At 44.3% G+C, this 19,860-nt stretch overlaps 1 protein-coding gene across 4 annotated transcripts in view; it reads right to left on the bottom strand.

Annotated features, from left to right (window-relative positions):
* AGPAT4 (1-acylglycerol-3-phosphate O-acyltransferase 4) overlaps positions 1 to 4,586 on the bottom strand; it is an 80,892-nt gene extending 76,306 nt beyond the window's left edge. For 3 of the 4 annotated variants that reach the window (XM_080390576.1, XM_080390578.1, XM_080390579.1), the window contains exon 1: positions 3,619 to 4,582. The gene's annotated coding sequence lies outside the window, so the exon portion shown is untranslated. Of the gene's footprint in view, positions 1 to 3,618 lie in introns of all 4 variants that reach the window. The other variant, XM_080390580.1, reaches the window with a different exon arrangement.
* Between the last annotated feature and the right edge of the window lie 15,274 nt (positions 4,587 to 19,860).

Genomic DNA, 19,860 nt, shown 5'->3' with positions numbered 1-19,860 from the left:
AAAAATGTGATTGAAATTTCCTTTTAATCTAACCAACAAAGTTAAATCTGGTGCATGTCAGAATTTTTTCTGATGTTAATAAACAGTCATACATGCAAGTGAAATCAGCATGCTTGTCTGCCTGCAGCTCCTAACCTTCGGGCAAGTAAACCCTCTCACAGTGACCTCTACCTCAGACTTCTTTCCAGCCTAGACCTGGTTAATTGTCTTTCCCTGTTCCAGTTATTTATGCTACAGCAGAAACCTCCAGCGAGGCCAGCCCTTCTGCAAGCAGCAGAAAATTACTTCAGTGTTAAGCTCTTCGTGGCAAAACACAGCAAGACAGACAGAAGGGCTGAAGGTGAAAACAGAGGCATAGAAGTAAAAAGGCTTTAAGTTCAAAATGAAGAGCAGACCTCTAGCAGGACCTTAATCCAGCACCTCCCATCTCTGGGCTCACTTCAGTTAGACCGCTCTGCCCAGTTCCAAACACATGGTTTATATACCTTTTCAGGAAAACCATTACAGCCAACGTATTTTTCTCACATTACCTAAGAGGGGTCTTTACAGCATCTTCATCCTTACCACAACACACAGTTACTCTCATTCACTTCCATTTCCTCTTTCCCTGACCTTACCTTGAACCTGCCACATCTCCAGTCTGAGGCATTGGAGGAGGACAGGGGAACAGCAGAAAAACGAAGTGAGTCAGCAGTTTCCGAGCAGCACATAAGCATTAGTCAGAGGTGATCAGGGTACTCATGACACAATCAGATGTGAATGAGCTTAAGACCACCAAACAACAGACTGGAAGGCAAACCTTCCAAATGCCTTAAACCAAATCGGGTTGGCAAAACCATCCTACAGACAAAAGCACTTGGGGAAGAAACACATACTCAGCTGCTGCGTACCAGTGCTGAAACACAAAGCATACAGGGTACTGCTCTCAGTCACATTTCTAGTTTCCTTGCAAAAAAGCCCACTGCACTCAGTACAGCTAAATCAAACACCTGAGGAGACAGTTGCCTTGACTCACACAGTGTCTTCCCTAATGAGGGAGGCCCACATCTGCAAAAGCTTTCGCTAACTAAAGCACATGCACAGTGCACTACAGTGTGTTGCTGCCCTCTTGTTCATCTGCTCCCTTATCAGGACATACCAACAGCAGTAGTAGCGATGCAATTAGTTAGGAAAGGGTTCTTCTACATCATGCAGTGCATATTTGACTTTAGACTTAGAACTTGTATTAGTAATTTGGTCTTAAGGGCCAAAAGTGCACATTTGCGACACAAGAATATCTTGCTGACCTCAGCACAGCTGTGACAGTGTCTTCCTACATTGAAGAGATTTCAAAGGACATTATTCCATCTTCACCTTCCAGCAATAACATCAGGTTACACAACAGAAAACAATAAACCACCCCTTTTCAGTAGGGCAGAGCACAGTCATAGGGTTCTCATCCGTCACCTGCTAAAGAATCCTTTTCCTACAGAGCTCTTTTCTGTTATGGTACAGTGAGTACAATAAACTGTAAGTGAAGTACAACCATTACTCCAGGAAAGCATGCCTCACTCCAGAGAGAAGATGAACACTGTTCAATGACTCTGGATTTTGGCTGGACGCAAGACTTACTGAAGAAACAATCTCCCCACCAAACTGATACCTACTGGGTTTCAGGAAACACAATTAATTACCTTACTCTGGGCACAGTTCTCGGTTCTATGACTCTGGGCAAGTGCTAACATCTCTGTGCAGTTTTCCGCCTCCTAAAATACAATACTTACAGCTTCTTGTGAAGCACTTACTAAAAATCTGTTACAAGTGCTTACCAACAACACAACCAAACTTTGCTTAAGAGCAACCTTTACCTATCAGCAGCTTCCAACACTTTCTCTGTTCATTGCAGACTTTCAGATGTATCCTTCCACATGAATCCTGGCTCTCCGTCTTTCATAAAACACAGATTCATTTTTAAATACAACTTATTCAGGCATTATTATGCAAAACACTAATAGGAAAGAGCAAAGCTATGCATAATACTTACACAAATTCCTAAAATGAACCAAGACACTTTAATCCATAGTATTTGGAAAAACACAGCATTAGATCAGATACACAGCTCAAGAAAGGTGCTGGTCAGGAAATGACAGCAAACACGCAGTCAGTCTTTAAACAGAGGTAGCCATGGCACACAGTAAACAGACCTCTGTACGCCTACAGTAATCTTATCATTCACATAAGAACTTAGAGAAAGAAGACTGCAAATTTCAGCTTAAGTTGTTCCACGTCAGTTTCTCCACTCCACCAGCTTCTAATTCTTTCACAACACACTCTTAGTGTGACTTGATTCTCAGTACAAGCTGAGGCTACAATTGCCTGGTACAACTTCCTGAGCTGGACGCATCACTGTTTTTAAAGAAAAGCCTGGGAGATTATTATTATTATTGGTTTTAGTTTCTTGCATACTTCCACCTCTTGTTAAGTATTTCAGTTTTCATTTAGCAGCAAGGTTGGTCTTTCCCACACAAGCACCTGTGTAAGGTACATCATTCTTAGATGTTTGCACATGGTCTCGAAACACTTGCAACTCTGAGAAGCACGTAACAAAGAACAAGAGCAGAAGCCTCCGTGTGACGTTGTTCAGACTCCTTCCTCGGTTGTCTTTGCAGCCATACGAGTGAGTGCTCACTTGTTGAAATAAAAGCTACAAAAGACTACTTCGGGTTTAAACAATAGCTCCCTGGGAGTTTTCCCTGCACCACGGTATCAGCCGACAGACCTGGTCAGTTCGTGGCCATTATTTTATTCGGCTGAAAAGTCTTTTATGAAGAACCACAGCCAGATGGGAGGCAGAGCTCCTACAGCACGTGAACACAGCAGCAGGGAGGCGGACGGCCCCTCTCCCCGCCTAACCACCGCTCCCGCTGCCTCGGCTCACCCACTTCCAGGTACCACGGGGAAAACAGCGCCAGGACCGCTGACTGTGCACTCGCACGCCCCCCCCGCCATCGCGGCTCGCCGCGCTCCCGCCAAGAACGGCCTTCGGGGAGCAGGCAGCGAACGGGCGAGCGCACCCGCCCGTTTCCACGGCAACCGCCCTACCCCCCCCCCCCCCCCCCCCCCCGCCGGCCCCGCCGCCGCCTGAGGGGAAGCCCGAAAGGAAAGTGAAGGGGCCGCCGCGCCCGGCCGGCAGCGCCCCGCGCCCGCCAGCGGAGGGGGCCCGGCGGGGCAGGGCCGCCGCAGCTCGGCTGTTTCCACGGAAACCCCGGCGAGGGCAGCGCTCGCCCCGTAAAGGGGCCCACGGGCGGCAGGAAAATTCTCGGCGGCCGCGGGAGAAACGGCGCGGCGGGGCCGGGCGGCGGCGCTGGGTGGGGGGGAGGAGAAAGACCCGGCCCGGTGGCGAATATATCGGGGAACTTGTGCCCGCAGCCCGCCTCCCGCCGCGCCGCCCCCCGCCTCGCTCGCACACCCCGCCGGCGCCGCCGGCCCCTCGCCTTGCAGCCACGGCACACCGGCAGGCGGCTGCTTCGGGGAGGGTCTGGTGTGGGGCTGCTTTTTCCCGAACGGGCACCAAGCCAGCTGCAGGAGGGCAGCCCCACACCTGAGGAGCTCGCTGGCCGCCAGGGGAAGAGCACGTACCTGGCGCCGCCGGGCCTTGGCATGCGTGCCGCGCTGAGGCACCGGGAGCGGGCGGGCGGCGGGGCGGCAGCCGAGCCGCACCAACTGCCACTAGTTTGCACGCGCCGGGAGGCGGCCGGCTCGGGCGGGGCCGCCAGGCTCCACCCGCCGGGCGGCTCCAGGAAGAAAAGGGCGCCCCTCGCCTTCCCTGCCCGCCATGTCACTTCCTCCCGGGGCGGCGGGATGGGGCGACACCTCCCCGCACCGGCATCGCTTGCCCTTCGGGGCGTCTGCCCGGCGGAGGCCGGAGGGGAGTGGGGGGGCTCTGCCGCCGAGGAGCGCGGGGGGGCGGCCGGCCCTGAGGCGGGGAGGCGGCGGCGGCCCAGGGGAAGGGGCGCAGGGCAGCCCCCGTCCCCTGAGGGCCGCCGGTGACCGGGCTGACCCCTCGTCGTCCCTTACAGGGGCAAACACGGGGTAACGCTGGAGGGGGCAGACTGGGCTGTGCCCGCACGGAAGCCCTCCCGGCGGGCAGGCTGCAAGCTGTCGCAGGCTGAAGGGCACCTGTGAGTATCTGCCACTTCGAGTAGAAACTGGGGAACAGAAGACCAGCTCCGTGGCCTGAGTACCGTGGAGAAAAAAATACATGCAGGTGGCAGTCATCCAAGCACTGACTACACCAACACACCACATTCACTCTGTGAAAATGCAAACATTTGCTGTCAGGCTTTGAATGGAGTGAAAAAGCAGCTTTCCCAAATAGAAAACAGCAAGAACCGAGTCTATTCAACACCCAAAGCACTGGGAGGTGATAATGCCTGGGGTGAGGCGTCACTGGGTCTGCAGAGTGTGGGGCTGCACCAGGGCTGGGCTGAGCTGGCTGGAGCAGAGCCCCTGATCCAGAACAGCTAGCATTACTGTTTACCCTCAATGTAAATTATTTTTTACAATTACTTGAAGGAAACACTGAACTATGGAAGCGGTAATGTGCATTACACAGGGGCAGAAGGTGGATATAAGCACCTAGTCTATATAGGTGGATATAAGACTAGTCACTGGAGGACATTCTTTAGGGAGCAATTAGGGAAGTGTTCTCACAGAGATACCACATTTAGGAAGGACAAAAAACAACAGCTCCCTCAGAGAGCAGCAAGAGCAAAGCTGCTGCTGAAGCCTAGAGCAGAGGGTGACCATAGTGCAGGTAGTATCCTTACCAGCCAGAGCACTGCCCCACAATATCTGAACAGAACATCCACAGCACAGTGCAGCACCCATTGACAGTCCTAGACAAGATGAAGCAGTGAATCAGGTGTAGAGTTTGTACAGGGAATCCAGTCAGGAGCAGCAGGAGATAGGGCTACAACATGGATCCATCCAGGAAACAAGGCAGGAGACCAAACTGAAAACACATCTATCTGATAGATAGCTTAGGCAGGTACTAAAGGCTCAGACCTGAGCTTAAATGAAGGCCTTGGTCCATTGGCAGAGTGTGTAAGTGGAGGTCCCAGGTGAGGCTGGTCAGGGCCATTAAGACCTAGCAGTACCGCCTGGGCCCTAACAGATTCCTGCTGGTGGGGTGGGTGAGTGTACTCTTCAGGAGTTGAAGCTTTAGCAACCTTCCTCCTATTTGGTCACGACAGAGTTGAATCCAGCTCACTGGCATTCTCAAGCCAGTGGTCTAACTGCTGAACTGTTATATGGGAAGACATTGATAAAGCATATTTCTCCTGCCATACTTTAAAAGACTGGTCACAGCCAGTCTTTTAAAAGATGCAGCCACAGCATTTTAAAAAAGGGACACTTCCAGGCAGAGGGAGAAGACTTAAGATCCCTGAATAAGGTTCTTATTCTGGAGAGTGGCTGCATTCGTAGCATAGTTATGTCCTAAGCATTCCCCTACTAGTTACTTTAAGCAGCTTTGTGTACTACACGTACAGATTTTTGGGATGTTATTCTGAGGCATCTCACTCAGGATCTGGGTGTTGTTTTGACAGCCAAGGGTCCAGAAGTCAGGCACCTGATGCTGAATGTGGTAGTGCCCGAACATCTTTTACTTATTTGGCCTTGAGACCAGACTCTGCAGATGGTTATTTGTATGTTCCCCATTTCCTGGGTAGCCATAATAAAAATCAGGCTTCTTGTTTTCATTAGTGTTAAGCTGAGGCTGAATATAATAGGATTTATGGATGCTTTACACCTGAGAAAACTCTCCAGTGGAGAGAGAAATCCTAGTTTTGATGCATTAAATCTGTTTCTCAAAAGTCTAACCAGGAAATTATGAATAATAAACCCCTCTTATTTAAATTGGGGTTTAAAAGGTAAATATTAATGTTATGAAGCTGTGAGATACCATGGTAAAGATTAAGACTGGAAAGCTCATAACCAAATAATACTTATGTATTAAAAACAAGGTTTGCAAGGTCCTCACTGTGTATTTTTTTAGGTGCTATGAACAAGGATGATAAAAAGGAACCAGATTTTCTTTCCTTAAGCTGCTCCACCCTCCAAAGTGCTGAAGAGTATATTAAGATTTGTACAGCTAATTAAAAACCCCCACACTATATGGCCAAGGGCAGCTAAATGAAGTTTCTTCAGGTCTCAGTTTTGGCATTTCTTTGTTCTGAGTGCTTGAGTTTGCAACCTCGGTGAAGTTCTTTCCTTGTTGCTTGTGGGCATGCAAATACCCTTTTTGCATTGAGCAAGACTTAAGAGTTGAGTTATGAACTTAAACCAGGTGATGACTCCTCCCAGCTATCCTAAGGCCATTTCTCACTGTGTGTGAAAAGGGTAGCTTTCAATGAGTTTCCCTGTAAGAAAAAAAATGAAACAAAACCATCACAGCAACAAAAAACCCACCCCAGTCTCCTGGTGGGCAAAGCACAGGTTCCAGTTAGTAAGGAACCTGGCTGTCTCTGGTGGCTGAAGTGAAATTAACTGCTTGCTGGTTCTAACAGCTGGATCCCAACTCTGATCACCACACGTATTTTTAAGTGCCTTGTGAATTCAATTTCACAAATTTAATTGCAGGCAAAAGCTTGTCTGTTCTGGCAAGTTCTGTGGTTCTAGCTATGCCATTCTAGAGGCAGCACCCCTGTGTTGTTGCTGGTAAGGTAGATATTATATAGGGATATGCTATGATATGCTGCCATGAGTCGCTGGGCTCAGAAAGCGCAGTTTGCTCTGGCTGCATGTGTTACAGTTAGATTCTCTAGTATCTAATAAAGTGCGGATTATAAAAGACACATTTTCCTGCATTTAAAAGCATTCATAATATTCCTCTTCTGTGTAGGTTAAGTGTAATAAAGGCTGAACTGCAGGCTGTCCCTCCATGCAGGCAATAACAGGAAGTCTTTCCTGTATTTCATTTATCCATCTTTATGAAATCTGTGGGAAAGTAATTGTGTCTGAGATCTCTGCTGCTTTTTTTGGGTTGATTAAAATCAGCTAACAAGTTCAGGAATTCTTGTAAGGATTGTTGCATGTAGCATGACTGCACAATTTTTTCCTTTAGGAAACCAGATGAAAATATGTGTACATAGGTTAATATATGCTAACAGTTTATTTAAGTATGGAAACCAGAAATGAAGGGTACTGATACAATGCAGTGCTGTGATGATAGAAGTCCTAATACAGATGCAGGTGTTATCAATTTAAATTTGCTAGGGTCAGGGGTTGGCATTGAAAATCACACACATAGCCTGCGTAACTAGCTTTTCAGGGCAAGTTTTCTAGTGTGGACTAACCCTGTGACACCTGCCAGCTTCTCTAACTCAGCTATACAGTGGATCCACTGGTTTTATATAGAAAACCCCACTTCCCTGCACAGAAGCCACATGGTACCCACAAGTGGAATCATCCTGTTAAAACTAAACCCTGGGGCCACAGTTAGTTTTCGAAGAGACTCATTCTTTAATTGAATATGCATTAGCAAAAGAGCTGTGTGAGGATTTAAAAAAAAAAAAAAAAAAGTTTGACATGGCCTAAGCATTACAGGAATATAAGCTCCAAACTGTCCAATTTGACCCTTTACAAAGTGTAGTACATACAGAAAGAATATTGGCTGAGATGCAGAAAAAATATGTTTCTTTTAACATGTTTTTTCTTTCAGCATGCTTCATTTTCTGCAACAAGTCCATGGCTACTAATTAATTATGGTGCATTTTTCATTTTTAAAGAATATAATTCCTTTAATAAATATCAAGGATCACAACATACAAAAAGGTTTTCAAATTACTGTTTGCAGAATTAGACCAAATATTTCCACACCTACTGACATCAACAAAATAAACACTCCTCTTTACACATGTGCAAATATTATTTCCACAGCTGTTTCAAGTATGCAGCTTGAACCTACCTGTGAGAAGAGGGGCTTTTGTTTCTCTCCACAGATGTATCTAATACAAAATGCCACAGGTTTCTCTTCCTTGTTTTCTTAAAGCTTGATTAAAATGAAGACTTCTATGTGGAGCACTTCGTGCCCAAACTTGGAGGCTCAGGTGGCTGGCTTTAGAGATACCTGTATATGCAGATGCAGAGCAGAAATTTTACACACACACACACACACACACACGTGTGCACAGACACCCACCGCCATGCCCCGTGGCAGGAGGCATTCTTGCAGCTCTGTTCAAACATGGTTCAGAAAGTACAAAATGGTGAGGGCTTCAATGGCACCCTGGAAACACAGAGATGCCAACGTCTGTTAGTGTCACAGTCATGGGGTTGTGCGAGGGGGTGAAATTCCTCAAATTTTAGAGGAACGATCACTTTGGAGCTGAAAAAGTAAGTGCTGTTTAGAGGGTACTCAGGAAACTGCCAGTCTTCCAGAAGCACAGATAAGAAACTGTAGAACAAAATCTTAGTCTGAACGACTTGGAGGCTGAAGTAGCTCAGCCCTGGTAATAACCAATGCTGCTTATGCATAACGCTGTTTACAACAAGTTTACCGGGGAAGAGACACACTGGCTGCTCTCCAGGTCTTCAAGAGCAATACCTAATCTGCATATGTAGTTACACAGACAATAACAGTCAGAAACAAATCCACGCAACCATTCTTTTTGCTCATCACTTATAAGAAGAAATTATTTCGGTATGATGAGGACAAGGCTGCTTTATGCTGTGATAATGTGTAGGGATGAGCTATGTGAGCCTGCATTTGCTAAAAGGTAATTGGGTAAAAGCTGAATACTTACAGTTCTTGTAAATGTCTGTTATGCACATTAAGGAATGAAAACATTTGGGACAATATCTTTCATACTAAATTGCAGAAACAGATTGCATAAGACATGATACCAGAGCATACAGAGACAAAGAGCATTAGAAGGTCAGGACTTAGAGAAAAGGAATGAAAGTCAGATTAAGATTTTGTACTGCTTTTTCCTTGGGCTGCCAAGTACCTGTGATACCACTGAAAAAAACCACAGTACACTATACATTCAGTCCTGTGTGAAAAGCATATAGGACACTACTTTTCCTCTAATTTCTTCAAGTTCATCATTCTCCCCTCTGAAGCTATGGTCTTGGAAACCTACATATTTCCAATGTCACAGCTGGAGACAGGTTTCCTGCCTTGATCCCTTAGTTCTTTGTTTCCTGTGATTTGGCCTGATCTTGATCCCAGTGGCATTTCATTGATTCCAGTGGATGCAGACACAGCTCCAGAACTAGCTATTGCATAAGGATGCTGTATTAAGAAAAGTACTAGGTTCCAGAGAAAAGGAAAATAGTTCCTGAATATGACACTCTTAAATGAGAGTGAAAACCTTAAAACAGGAGTGTTTTTACATAAAATAGGTAGAAAACTGATGAAGACATCCCTCAACAGCAGTTGCTCAAAAAGAAAAGGATCCAGGAAATGAAAAGCAGACTGGACACCTGTGAGAAAAATGACAAAGTAGTTCTCAGGAGCCTAGGCCTCGTGGTGCTTAGGCCATGTCAAACAGTAGAATGCTCTTAAGGCAGGCTGTGATGAAAAGAAAACATGGCTGAAAGTATACTTTCTGAAGTAAAATTGCCTCAGTGTGAAAGATTTTGTGTGTGCCTTGCTGGCATCTACTAATTATTTACTTTTGAATCCTTAACTGTAATATTTTATACATGTTTGGTTCCAGTTCTGTACTATGCCGTGTTGTCCTGCAGCCTGTGAATGGGGCAAAACTTCAAAGGATCTGCCAGAAGTGTGAGAAAGGCGTGTAATCCCAGGCTGCCTTTTGGCAGATGCAAACTAAGTGATGATACCACACCTTTTCTCTTTCCAGGATTCTGCCAGCCACTGTGCCATGGCAGAGCCTCTTCATAAGCACTATCAGACACAAAAGATCAGGTCATTTATGTAAGAGCTTGCTTTTGCCTCCAGTTGCCCCCATGTGCTGTCTGTATTCTTGTCCGCCTCAGTCCTACGTGTGGCCTCCAGCACAAATCACAGCAACCCCAGCACTGTTTCAGTATGAGGGCCCTGATTCTCTTTGTATGCTAGAAATCAGCCCCTCCATCTTTGCTTCATGGCACAAGCTGCCCCATTGTATCTTCCTCCCTTCTGTTGGGATCTGGGGGATAGCTAGGGGTGTGACAAGAGGGTATGGTGCTAGTCAGCAGTCTGAATCCAGCAGAAGATGGTGGTGAATCAAAGGCTTATTATTCAGACAACTCCTTTGTGGTCTATGTGAAATTGCAATTATGAATTTGCAATTGCAATCCACTTCCTTTGGAAAAAATGACTGCAATTGATAGTAATTAGCAACCTCTTACAAACCATTGGCAGGCTGTCCTGAAACCAATCCTCAAGTTCCTTGAGCATCACATTGCCTGAGATTGCTGGGTCCCTTGTCACCAATTTACTATGTTCCTCAAGCCTGAGGCAAAGGCCCCGCTCCAAATACCTCTCTAGTAGGAAACTGTGCTAAGTGACCTTATGGCTAAATGCCCACATGGCTCAGCCAGAAATTGGGCAATTCTCCCACTTGGTCCTGGAGGGGCAAACCTCCTCGAGATGGCCACCTAAACCGGGTACTAAGATACTAAGGCGGTACCTTAGACAGTTGCTAGGTGAGACCTCATCAGAGGGCTTCCCACTTCACAAATGGGTCTGAAACACCCAGGACCTTGTGTCAGATGAGTGTCACAACCACAAGTTTAAAAAATGCCTCATGAAGACTGTTACATACAGTACACAGAGGGGACTGTTTTCTGAGAAAGACCGATTCTGTAGCCCAGCATCAGAACAGCTTTGACTAGGCATGTGTTTGTATTAGAAGGCAGCATAAAAACATCAACAATGCAGTTTTATAGAAAATGCAGTAGGAAACACAGAAGTACTAAAGCTGAGTGCAGTACATGTCAGATATCTTTTTTTGTGTGACGTATTAAAAAATGATTGGGCTGAAGGACCTGGACTGCTGTTAACAGACACCTTTTGCACTGCAGAGAATCCTTAATGCCATTGTACTAACTGCCGTTTCCCACAGGAGTTCAGGTGCCCCTGAGCTGAAGCCATCAATGTTAAAAACAGGCTTGCTGTGCACACACAGCCTGGTGAGCCCATGTCTGTACTAACTCCTGGGTCTGCAAACTTGGCCCCAGCTGTTTGATGTAGCTACATGTTTAGCACAACCATTCTCAGCATGATTTGTCAGCGTCTTATTCGTATGCTCACTTCTATGCTAGCAGCTGTTATTAATCCTGCAAACCCCACTGATTCATATTTTTTTCCAATCTGAATAACATAGCTACTGTCATTTCCTACTCACCAGCTCCCAGATGAGTAAGAATCGTTAGCCCAGGAAATTTTGAGCTCTGAGATCTGACAGTCACCTGGCAATTCAACCACAAAACAGTCTACATAAGCACTCTGCGTCTACTGCTTTTCACACCTTTTTTGAGCCACAGGTGTCCAAAGTATTATCAATACTACCAACAAAGCCTGCTGCCTCCCAGGCATGGTAGCCATAATGGTAGCATGAATCATAATTGGCTACACTAACTGCAGTAAATCAACAGCACCGAGCAATCCTATTTCATTAATAAGAGCATCTCATCACCAGCTGCTCCTTGGAGACAGATGGCTGCAGCTGACTCCCTAGGCTCTGCTTTCTCTTGCCACCCCCAATGAGTTGTAGCATTTGTTTGAAACATCAGTGACCTAGCAGTCTGAGTTTGTTTGTACACTGGAAACGTCTCTTCAGTCCTGTTGTCTTCTTTTCATCTCTCTTTTTCTTCACAAGGGGAATCACAATCAAAAAAAAAATTGTGCTTATTTCAACACAGATAACAGAATTCCAAAACCCATGGCTGAAAAATCTCTACCTCACACTAGCACTGTTACAAGACCTACATCAGGCAGTGTGATACCATCATGACAACTAACTAAAAACTCTGTTGCCAGAGGGAAGACTGTCTTCCTGGCAGGTATGAAATATTTTTTTATTTCTTAATTCATATACCTTATTTAGGCAAAGAGATGAGCTCTGAAAACAAATCCTATGCACTGGCCCTGTCAAACAGTTGCAGTCCTATTTAGACCCTCCTTCCTGCACAGATCTGTGCCAAGGGGACTTTCCCAAAATCCACCTGAAATTAACAAAGCTTCTACAAAGACAAGAGAATTTGCCAGTGCTCAGTTTGGTGCAGCATAAGGGTCTTACAGCCAGTGTTACGTTCACTCATCAAGACGTAAGGACTTTCAAACAGCAATGCCCTGCATGTGCAGGACTCTCCAGCATGTGAGAAAATAAGTGCAGGCTGCATAACGCCGCACGTGGTAAAGGCTCCTGCATAGCGTGGTGTGCTCCATCCAACAGCCAAACGGGATTCCTGGGCTCATGGGCTGAATCACTGTGTGTCATAGCTGGTGGGGGCCAGCTGCCTTCATAGTATTTTGTGGATTTTGCCATCAAGTTTCAGCTCTTCTCTTAATGGAATAGGACCTTGTGGGAATATGATGTGTCTCCAACAGTAACCTGCCCTTCAGCTGTTGCTCTGTGTCCTGGTTTCAGCTGCGATGGAGTTAATTATCTTCTTAGGAGCTAGTACAGTGCTGTGTTTTGGCTTTGATGTGAGACTTTTCAGCTCCTCAGGCCTTGCTAGCAAAAAGGCTGGAGGGACACAAGGAATTGGGAGGGGACACTGCCAGCTCCGCTGACCCAAACTAGCCGAAGCGGTATTCCATACTGTGGGACGTCATGCCTGGTATATATATACCAGGGGGGCTGCCCGGGGTGGGCAGATCATTGCTCGGGGAGTGGCTGGGCATCGGCCGGCAGGTGGTGAGCAGTTGCGTTGTGCACCACGTTTCTTCCTTTCCTTCTGGATTTTATTCTTTCCCTCCCCCTTTTGATTATAACTGTCATCGTTGTTATTATTATTCTTTCATTTTTATTCTATTTCAATTATTAAATTGTTCTTATGTCAACCCTCGAGTTCTACATTCCTTTCCAGCTCTCCTCCCCATCCCTCTGGGTGAGGGGGGAGCGAGTGAGCAGCTTCTTGGTATTTAATGAGCAGCCGGGGTTAAACCATGACACTCTGTTACTACAGTAGAGCTCACAAGAGGGGGTGAGAGGGAGGAAATACCAGCCACCTGGGTCATGACACTTAAGGGCATGAACAGTCCTCCTTTGCTGTAATGCTAGACAATATGAAGCACAATAAGGCTTTGTAAGAGCTGCTAAAATACTACTACTACTAATCCACAGCTAAATGGAGGCAACAAATGAGAGGTTTGGGCAGCAGCAGTTGTTTAACTTTATACATAAATTATTTTATTATAAATATCTTTGGGAACCTAAAAGCCATTTCTGATTTAGGAAATGAAGGTAAGCAAATAGACAATATGCATCTTCCCACAAGAAGGTAGCATTTGACAATCTTTTTCCCAATTTTTTTCATTTAAGAACAATTCAAATTTGTTCCTTTTTTTTTTTTTTTCTTGTAGTTTCCTGTATCCTAAAATTGTGCCTAGAAGCTGGTTATTAAGAGTGTATTTTTGGAAGCATGACCATCAGTACTTTTAAAGTAATTTAGAGCAAATGACTTTATATTGGATGCTAGCAGCAAATGGAAGCCAGCACAGTAATGGCAGAAGGAGTGGGTTAGCAGAGAGCAAATGCTCATGAGGGAAAATACAGTAAGATAAAACTTCTCTGACTTAAAATATCAGCACTAATGATCACCTCACACTAAAGTGTCTGGCACTCAAGCTGATAAAAATAGAGTTAGAAGATCCTTAAGTGTTTGTGGACCAGTTGATTGCATCGTCTTAATTAGACAAGAGTTGAATTCCTTAATGTTGCATTCAGCTCGCTACCTGAGTGACTACAAATCACTTTGGGGAAGGTGGTGGCAGCTCTGTGGTGTGATGTGGGGGCAGGTGGGAATGGGATGGACCTGCAGCTTCGTAGAGAGGAAGCTGGGCCCTGGCCTGACATGCATCTGGTCGGTGGAGTATAGGGAACCTTGCCTTCTGCTGGCTAAATATTTATCAGGGCATGAACTGTGAACAGATGTAACTGATTAACTGGTGTAAACCTGGTGTAGCTCCATGAGTTTCCATGACACTAGGTACTGGTTTACATTAGAGGAGACTATGGCCCTTTACATTGTGCTTTACCGACAGAGCTGAGGGGCTTTTTAGCAGACAGACTGGCAAATCTCACAGGGCATTTTCAGATGTTTTGGGTCTACTAGCTGTCCTTCCTACCCTCTTGGGTTATTGATCCTGTAGAAGGTGAAGGAGCAACATGTGCCTGTGTCTTAACTGCCTCAAGGCATAGCCCAAGTTTTACACAAAATCACTCCTGAAGGTGAAATGCTTAATGCTAACCGTTCATTGGAGCAAGGCAAGTAACAGAAGAAGGGCAGGGTACACAGACGGGCATGGTAGTGTCTTCAGCTGCTTCAGCAAAATTCTTCGGAGGGCATTTGCCAAGGTCCTCGCTGACATCAGATCTATGCAGAAAGCTATGGGAGGTACAGTGACTTACTTCCCACTGTTAGCTCTCCTAAGGAGGGGGGAGAGGGCACAGAAATGAGACAGAACTTGAAATGAGTCTGAGTAGCAAAATGTGGCTACAGCATGAGATTTCAAACTTTGTAGAGCTAGTAAGTGCTTTAGTTCACAGTTTCAGTTCAGATTTATATGCTACACAGACACAAACAGCAAAAGGTATGCTGCAAAATCAGCAACACAAAGATGGAAATGCCAGAATGGAAGTGGCCTGTGCAAAGGTACTGCCTTCTCTGGGGGCCTTCCTATGTTATGGTGGCTTCAGTTTACAGCTGCACAGTTCTTTTTCCACAGACCCCTTCCTATATTCACAGCAAAGACCAAGCAGGCCTCATTTAATGAGAAGTTATTCAAAAGTATTTTATCTTCCTTGTTCAGTGTGTGTGGCAGCAACAAAAGCTAATATTTACTGCATGTTGCTTAAACCCTTATGAGCATCTTTACTGATACTGGCTGCTACAGTGTCCAAGTTCATTTTCACAACTTATTTGTGAAGTGAGGCAGTGATCCTGCCGTCTTTACCCCAAGTGGTGAGTAACTGCCTTCATGATTACTGGTCCTGCTTTTCAGAGAAATGAAAGAAAATTTGGGCCTGATTTTTCAGTCAGAGTATTTGTGCTGCTTCTAAATGCCCATCCTTGCACTGGAAAGGTATGTAGGAATGTGATAGTCATCATCTGGGAACAGTTAAGTTCTCACCAAAGAGATGTAGAACAACGAACTTGATATCACGTTCAGAGGAGGAATCTGGATTGTTAATGAGAGAAGGATGTGTCATTAAGTCCAAATTTTGTTCTGCAAATGCAGTTTTTCAATTACCTTATGTACAGTTCCTAGTCACATAAATCCTTATGTGCAGCCTCTTCCAGTTATAATTGCACGGCACTCCTGGCTGGCAGAGATTGAAGTGTGCAGAGGCAGCCTGAAACAGCAGTAGAGGAATGAGGACGAAATTGTTTTATCATCCTACTTAACAACTTTGTCTGTACTATAATACAGGACATTTGATAACCCAGCCATTTGTGTGTACAGGGTCAAAACTTTGTCTCTTAGATATAATAGCTACTATTGTAATTAATGAAAACCTTAGAGTTGGGATGTAAGAGATTGTAACAGCAAAAGGGGAAGGCACGCCTAACACTTTCCTTTATAGCAAAGCCCTTCCAGTGGCACATAACCCTAGAAAACTTAGTTTTCAAATTGAAATTTCCTACCACTGCTCACTCTTCAAGACTCAATTCTTGGTGAAATTACAAGGTGCTTGCTTTGTTTAGTTAAGGTAGTAAAAAGCTATAACTGAAACAAAAGCATTTATTAGGGGTTGTTTGTTTGGATTTTTTTTTGCTATTAAATAAAAATAATTAAATAATAATATTTTAATTAAATTACTATTAAATAATATTTTAAAATATTTGGAACAACTGTTGCTCCTCAGCAGTTTACTACAGAAAGTGGTAGAATTGGCACAGAATAATTCTGCCACAGAGTTCTGCAAGTACATGTAAATGCATTTTGTTCGAGGCAAGACAAGTCATCACAGGCAGGTCAGGATGCATATTCCGGTGTTCCTGACTTCCCGTGTTGGTTGACATGTTTATTACAAAGTTCATTTGTTGATGCAAAGACTACCTTGTTTTTGAATGAATCCTGACCAAAGTTGCTCCAGTAGTCGGGCTAGTTCAGCAGGTGTATGGTACCACCTTTTAAGAAGTTTGCAACGGAAGATTCACAATGTCTGTAACTAGGAATGACAAAGTGACAAGGTTGTACATAAAACCTTATTTTTTTCTTTCTTACTGAAGTAGGACATGAATGAACTGCACACTATCTATAGCTACAGGAGAAGATTTGAATATTATTATGCTTGCTCTCGGAGTATGGAAGTCTCATGATCTCCAGAAACATTAAACCATATTTTGGATAAATGTTTTCTGACAAGCCATTGCTCTCTGCAGAGAGCGTGCACTGCGGCCACTTACCCGGTGGTGCTGAGATTTGCTGCTGGGTTTTCACTAAGCAGTTTGTTAAAATGTTATATGTGGGTTTGAATCATTTTCTGACCAGTGAAGTGTATTATTTTTGTTTTCCTTTTGAAAAAAAAAGAAAAATCCTGTAAGAAAGTTTAAGAGTTTTTTTTATTCCTTCCTACAGAAAGAAATGAAAACTCTATCCATGCTATAAAGTACTTTATGTTCCAAGAAGTATATATAGGAGATAATATCATACCTGCTATGTGGTATACCTTCTTAATATTCTACTCAAAATGCTATAGAGTGCAATTTATTTATTCCCTATTAGGTGGTATAAGACAAAACCAATTCTGGGGAAAATGTTTAAAAGTGCATACATGACGGATACGAAAAAAATCCTGTTTTAACTTTAGGTTTCTTAGATACTGCAATAAAGAGTGAAAAAAGATCTTTAAAAATGTGTCCCATTTAAATTGTTTTAAAAAGGTATTATCTGGCAATATAGTTTATATTCTGCCAATCACCATTGTACAATGAGTTCAATAAAAAAGAAGCAAAATGTACTTTTAAAAATCCCCCATGAGATGTTAAACTAAGTAGGAAAATACAAGGACGTGACTATGTGGCATTATTTCAGACACTGGCACTTACCAATAAAGAGCAATTATGATCCCCTCTGGAAAACTCTTCCTATTCCCTCCTTGCCGATCAACTTGGCCCAGCCTGGAATCTAGCAGACCAAAGACCAAGATCAGCGAAAGCCACCTTTATGTCTATATGATCTCTTATCTCTCCCCTGAGGGTTACATGCTTTGAAGCTGCATGAAGTGAGAAGGTTGGTTCCATAATCCATGTATCACCACGCTACTGCCACCACAGAAAAAGTTTGGCTGTAATCAGCTGTGACTTTAATGTCCTCTGTGGTGAGCTGGGGCTTGTGCTGCCTGTGTCCTGGTTATCTTTGAACAACCAAAAGCAGGCTGTCTGCTCCTGGTGTCAACCAATATGAGATATTTAATGGAGATACCTGAGTTAGGAGCGTTGTTGCTCCAGACTTCATCTGTAGTCAAGAGACAGGCTGGCAGATACTTTGTGAAAATGAATCAGATAATTTCTGTAATTTTCATCACTGATGTGTTTTAATTAATGCCAACCTCATTCTCCCCATGAGTCAGTAGAAACAGCACCTAATAACACCACAGGACGAGGCTCAGCTATTGGGTTGAATCCAACAAATTTCTTCATGCTTCCTGTACAGCCACAAAAGAACGAGAGGGAGGGGGGGAGTTAACCCATTTACCACAGCCACCTAGCCGCATTTATGCAGTACTTTCCCCCTTAAGTTAATAGGGAACTTCTGAACTCAATTTAAAGTAGAAATTAAAACTGGGCTGGGGGATGCTTAATGCTTTGTGTGGTCATCATTTCATGATAAATGAAGCTGTTTAGCCTCCTTAGCTTCATCTCTCTGACTTTACTTTTACTCTTACCAGTAATTCAGCAAGAATTTAATGTAGCTGTCTGGGGTTTAGCCTAGCTCCCTTGCTGCCCGAATCTGTCTGTGTGTGCAACTCAGTCCTCCCACAGAAGCCTTTCAATGTTAGCCAATTTCAACCAGATTTTGCCAAGGCAAACAGACTGCAAAGATAATAAATTTATACAAGTAAGCTGCCAATCAAGTACAAAATACCTGTTAATACTGTATCAATTGTAATTACTAATATTAATCAATATTTTATATAATATACATTAATTACTAATATATGTATAATTATAATTAATACTTACTAATACCTGTTAATACCGAGAAAAAAACTTGGTTAGTTCAACCCTTGTCAGGCATCAGAGTACTTAGGGATGCCACGGCAGGAGGTAATTCATGCTGCCGTGATCACATGTGTAGCAATACCCTGCACCAGATAGTTTAAAGCAAGCTCTTTCTGCTGGTTCTGGCTGGTACAGACTTCATTTTCTTCACAGCAGCCTCTGTGGTGCTGTGGTTTGGATTCATGACTAAAACAGTGTTGGCAACACACCAGTGTTTTATCTGTTGCTGAGCAGTGCTTGCATGGCATCAAGGCTTTCTGTTTTTCCCACTCTGCCCACCTAGTGAGTGGGCTGGGGGTGGGCAAGAGGCTGGGAGGAGACACAGCTGGGGCAGCTGACCTGAATTGACCAAGGCAATATTCCATGTCCAGCAATAAAACCTGGGAGGCTTTCTGAAGTAGCCATTGCTCGGAGACTGGCTGGGCATCCCTCTGCCTCTTGGGAGGTGGTGGGTGATTGCTTTTGTATCACTATTGCTTTTTCTCCCCTTTCCTTCAGTTACTAAACTGTCTTTATCTCGACCCATGGTATTTTTTTCTTGCTTTTGCTCTTCCTAGTCTGTCCCCCATCCTTCTGGGTGTGGGAGTGAGTGAGCACTGGGGTGGGTACTTAGTTGCTGGACAGGGTCAACTCACTACATTAATCTACATCTACATGAGGTCTACCAATAGCAGTATAGATGAACCTTGAGGATAAAGAACTGAAACGCATTTGGCAAACAAATACGTTACCAAACCGCAGGTATTCCCCATCAAGCTCCCAGATTCATTGACCATAGCAGAATTACAGTACTGTAAAGTGGTAAAAAAATGCTCCTGTAGCACCTGGAAAAACCATTTATAAGAGAATACAAATGTGTACAGGGGTGATTACCAGAGGATGTTCCTGTACTTGCTCACTTTGCAGTACCTTACTTGTATCTTGAGATGCACAGCAGCAGCAGCTAGCTAGCACTGTATATATGCAGAAGAATGAAGTCAGAAAGGGTAGACACCTCGTGAACTGGAAGTGCATCACTTGGAAACAAGATGAAGGCGGCTTTGGGTGAGGTAGACCATCATAGGATGATTATGAATTGCCAGTATGATGTGTCTGTGAACAATGTGTTGTGGTATGGCGTGTGTCAGAAGTGTTTCCAATAAGGACATGGAGGCACGAATGCCACAGAAGGCAGCGGTGCAACCACACCTGCCATCGCATGCAGAAGTCCATCACTTGTAATTGAAAAAAGGTAAAGTACAATTGGAATAACTTGATTCTAGGATATTTAGAGAAATGTTGTCCAAACTTTCAATCTTGGCCTGTTAAGCCTAATAAAACAAATTGAGAGGAATTATGATTGCTGTCTACTCCATCCAATCAGGGAGCAAAGGCAACAGGAAACATAAAAAGGAAAAAGAAAAACTTAAGCTTACTAACGATAGTGATATAATAACAAATAATTATAAGGTGGTCATTAATACCTTGGAA

This window comes from Falco punctatus (genome assembly GCF_963210335.1).
Source record: "Falco punctatus genome assembly, chromosome: 5".
Lineage (NCBI taxonomy): Eukaryota > Metazoa > Chordata > Aves > Falconiformes > Falconidae > Falco > Falco punctatus.
This window is presented reverse-complemented; position numbering and strand designations above follow the sequence as displayed.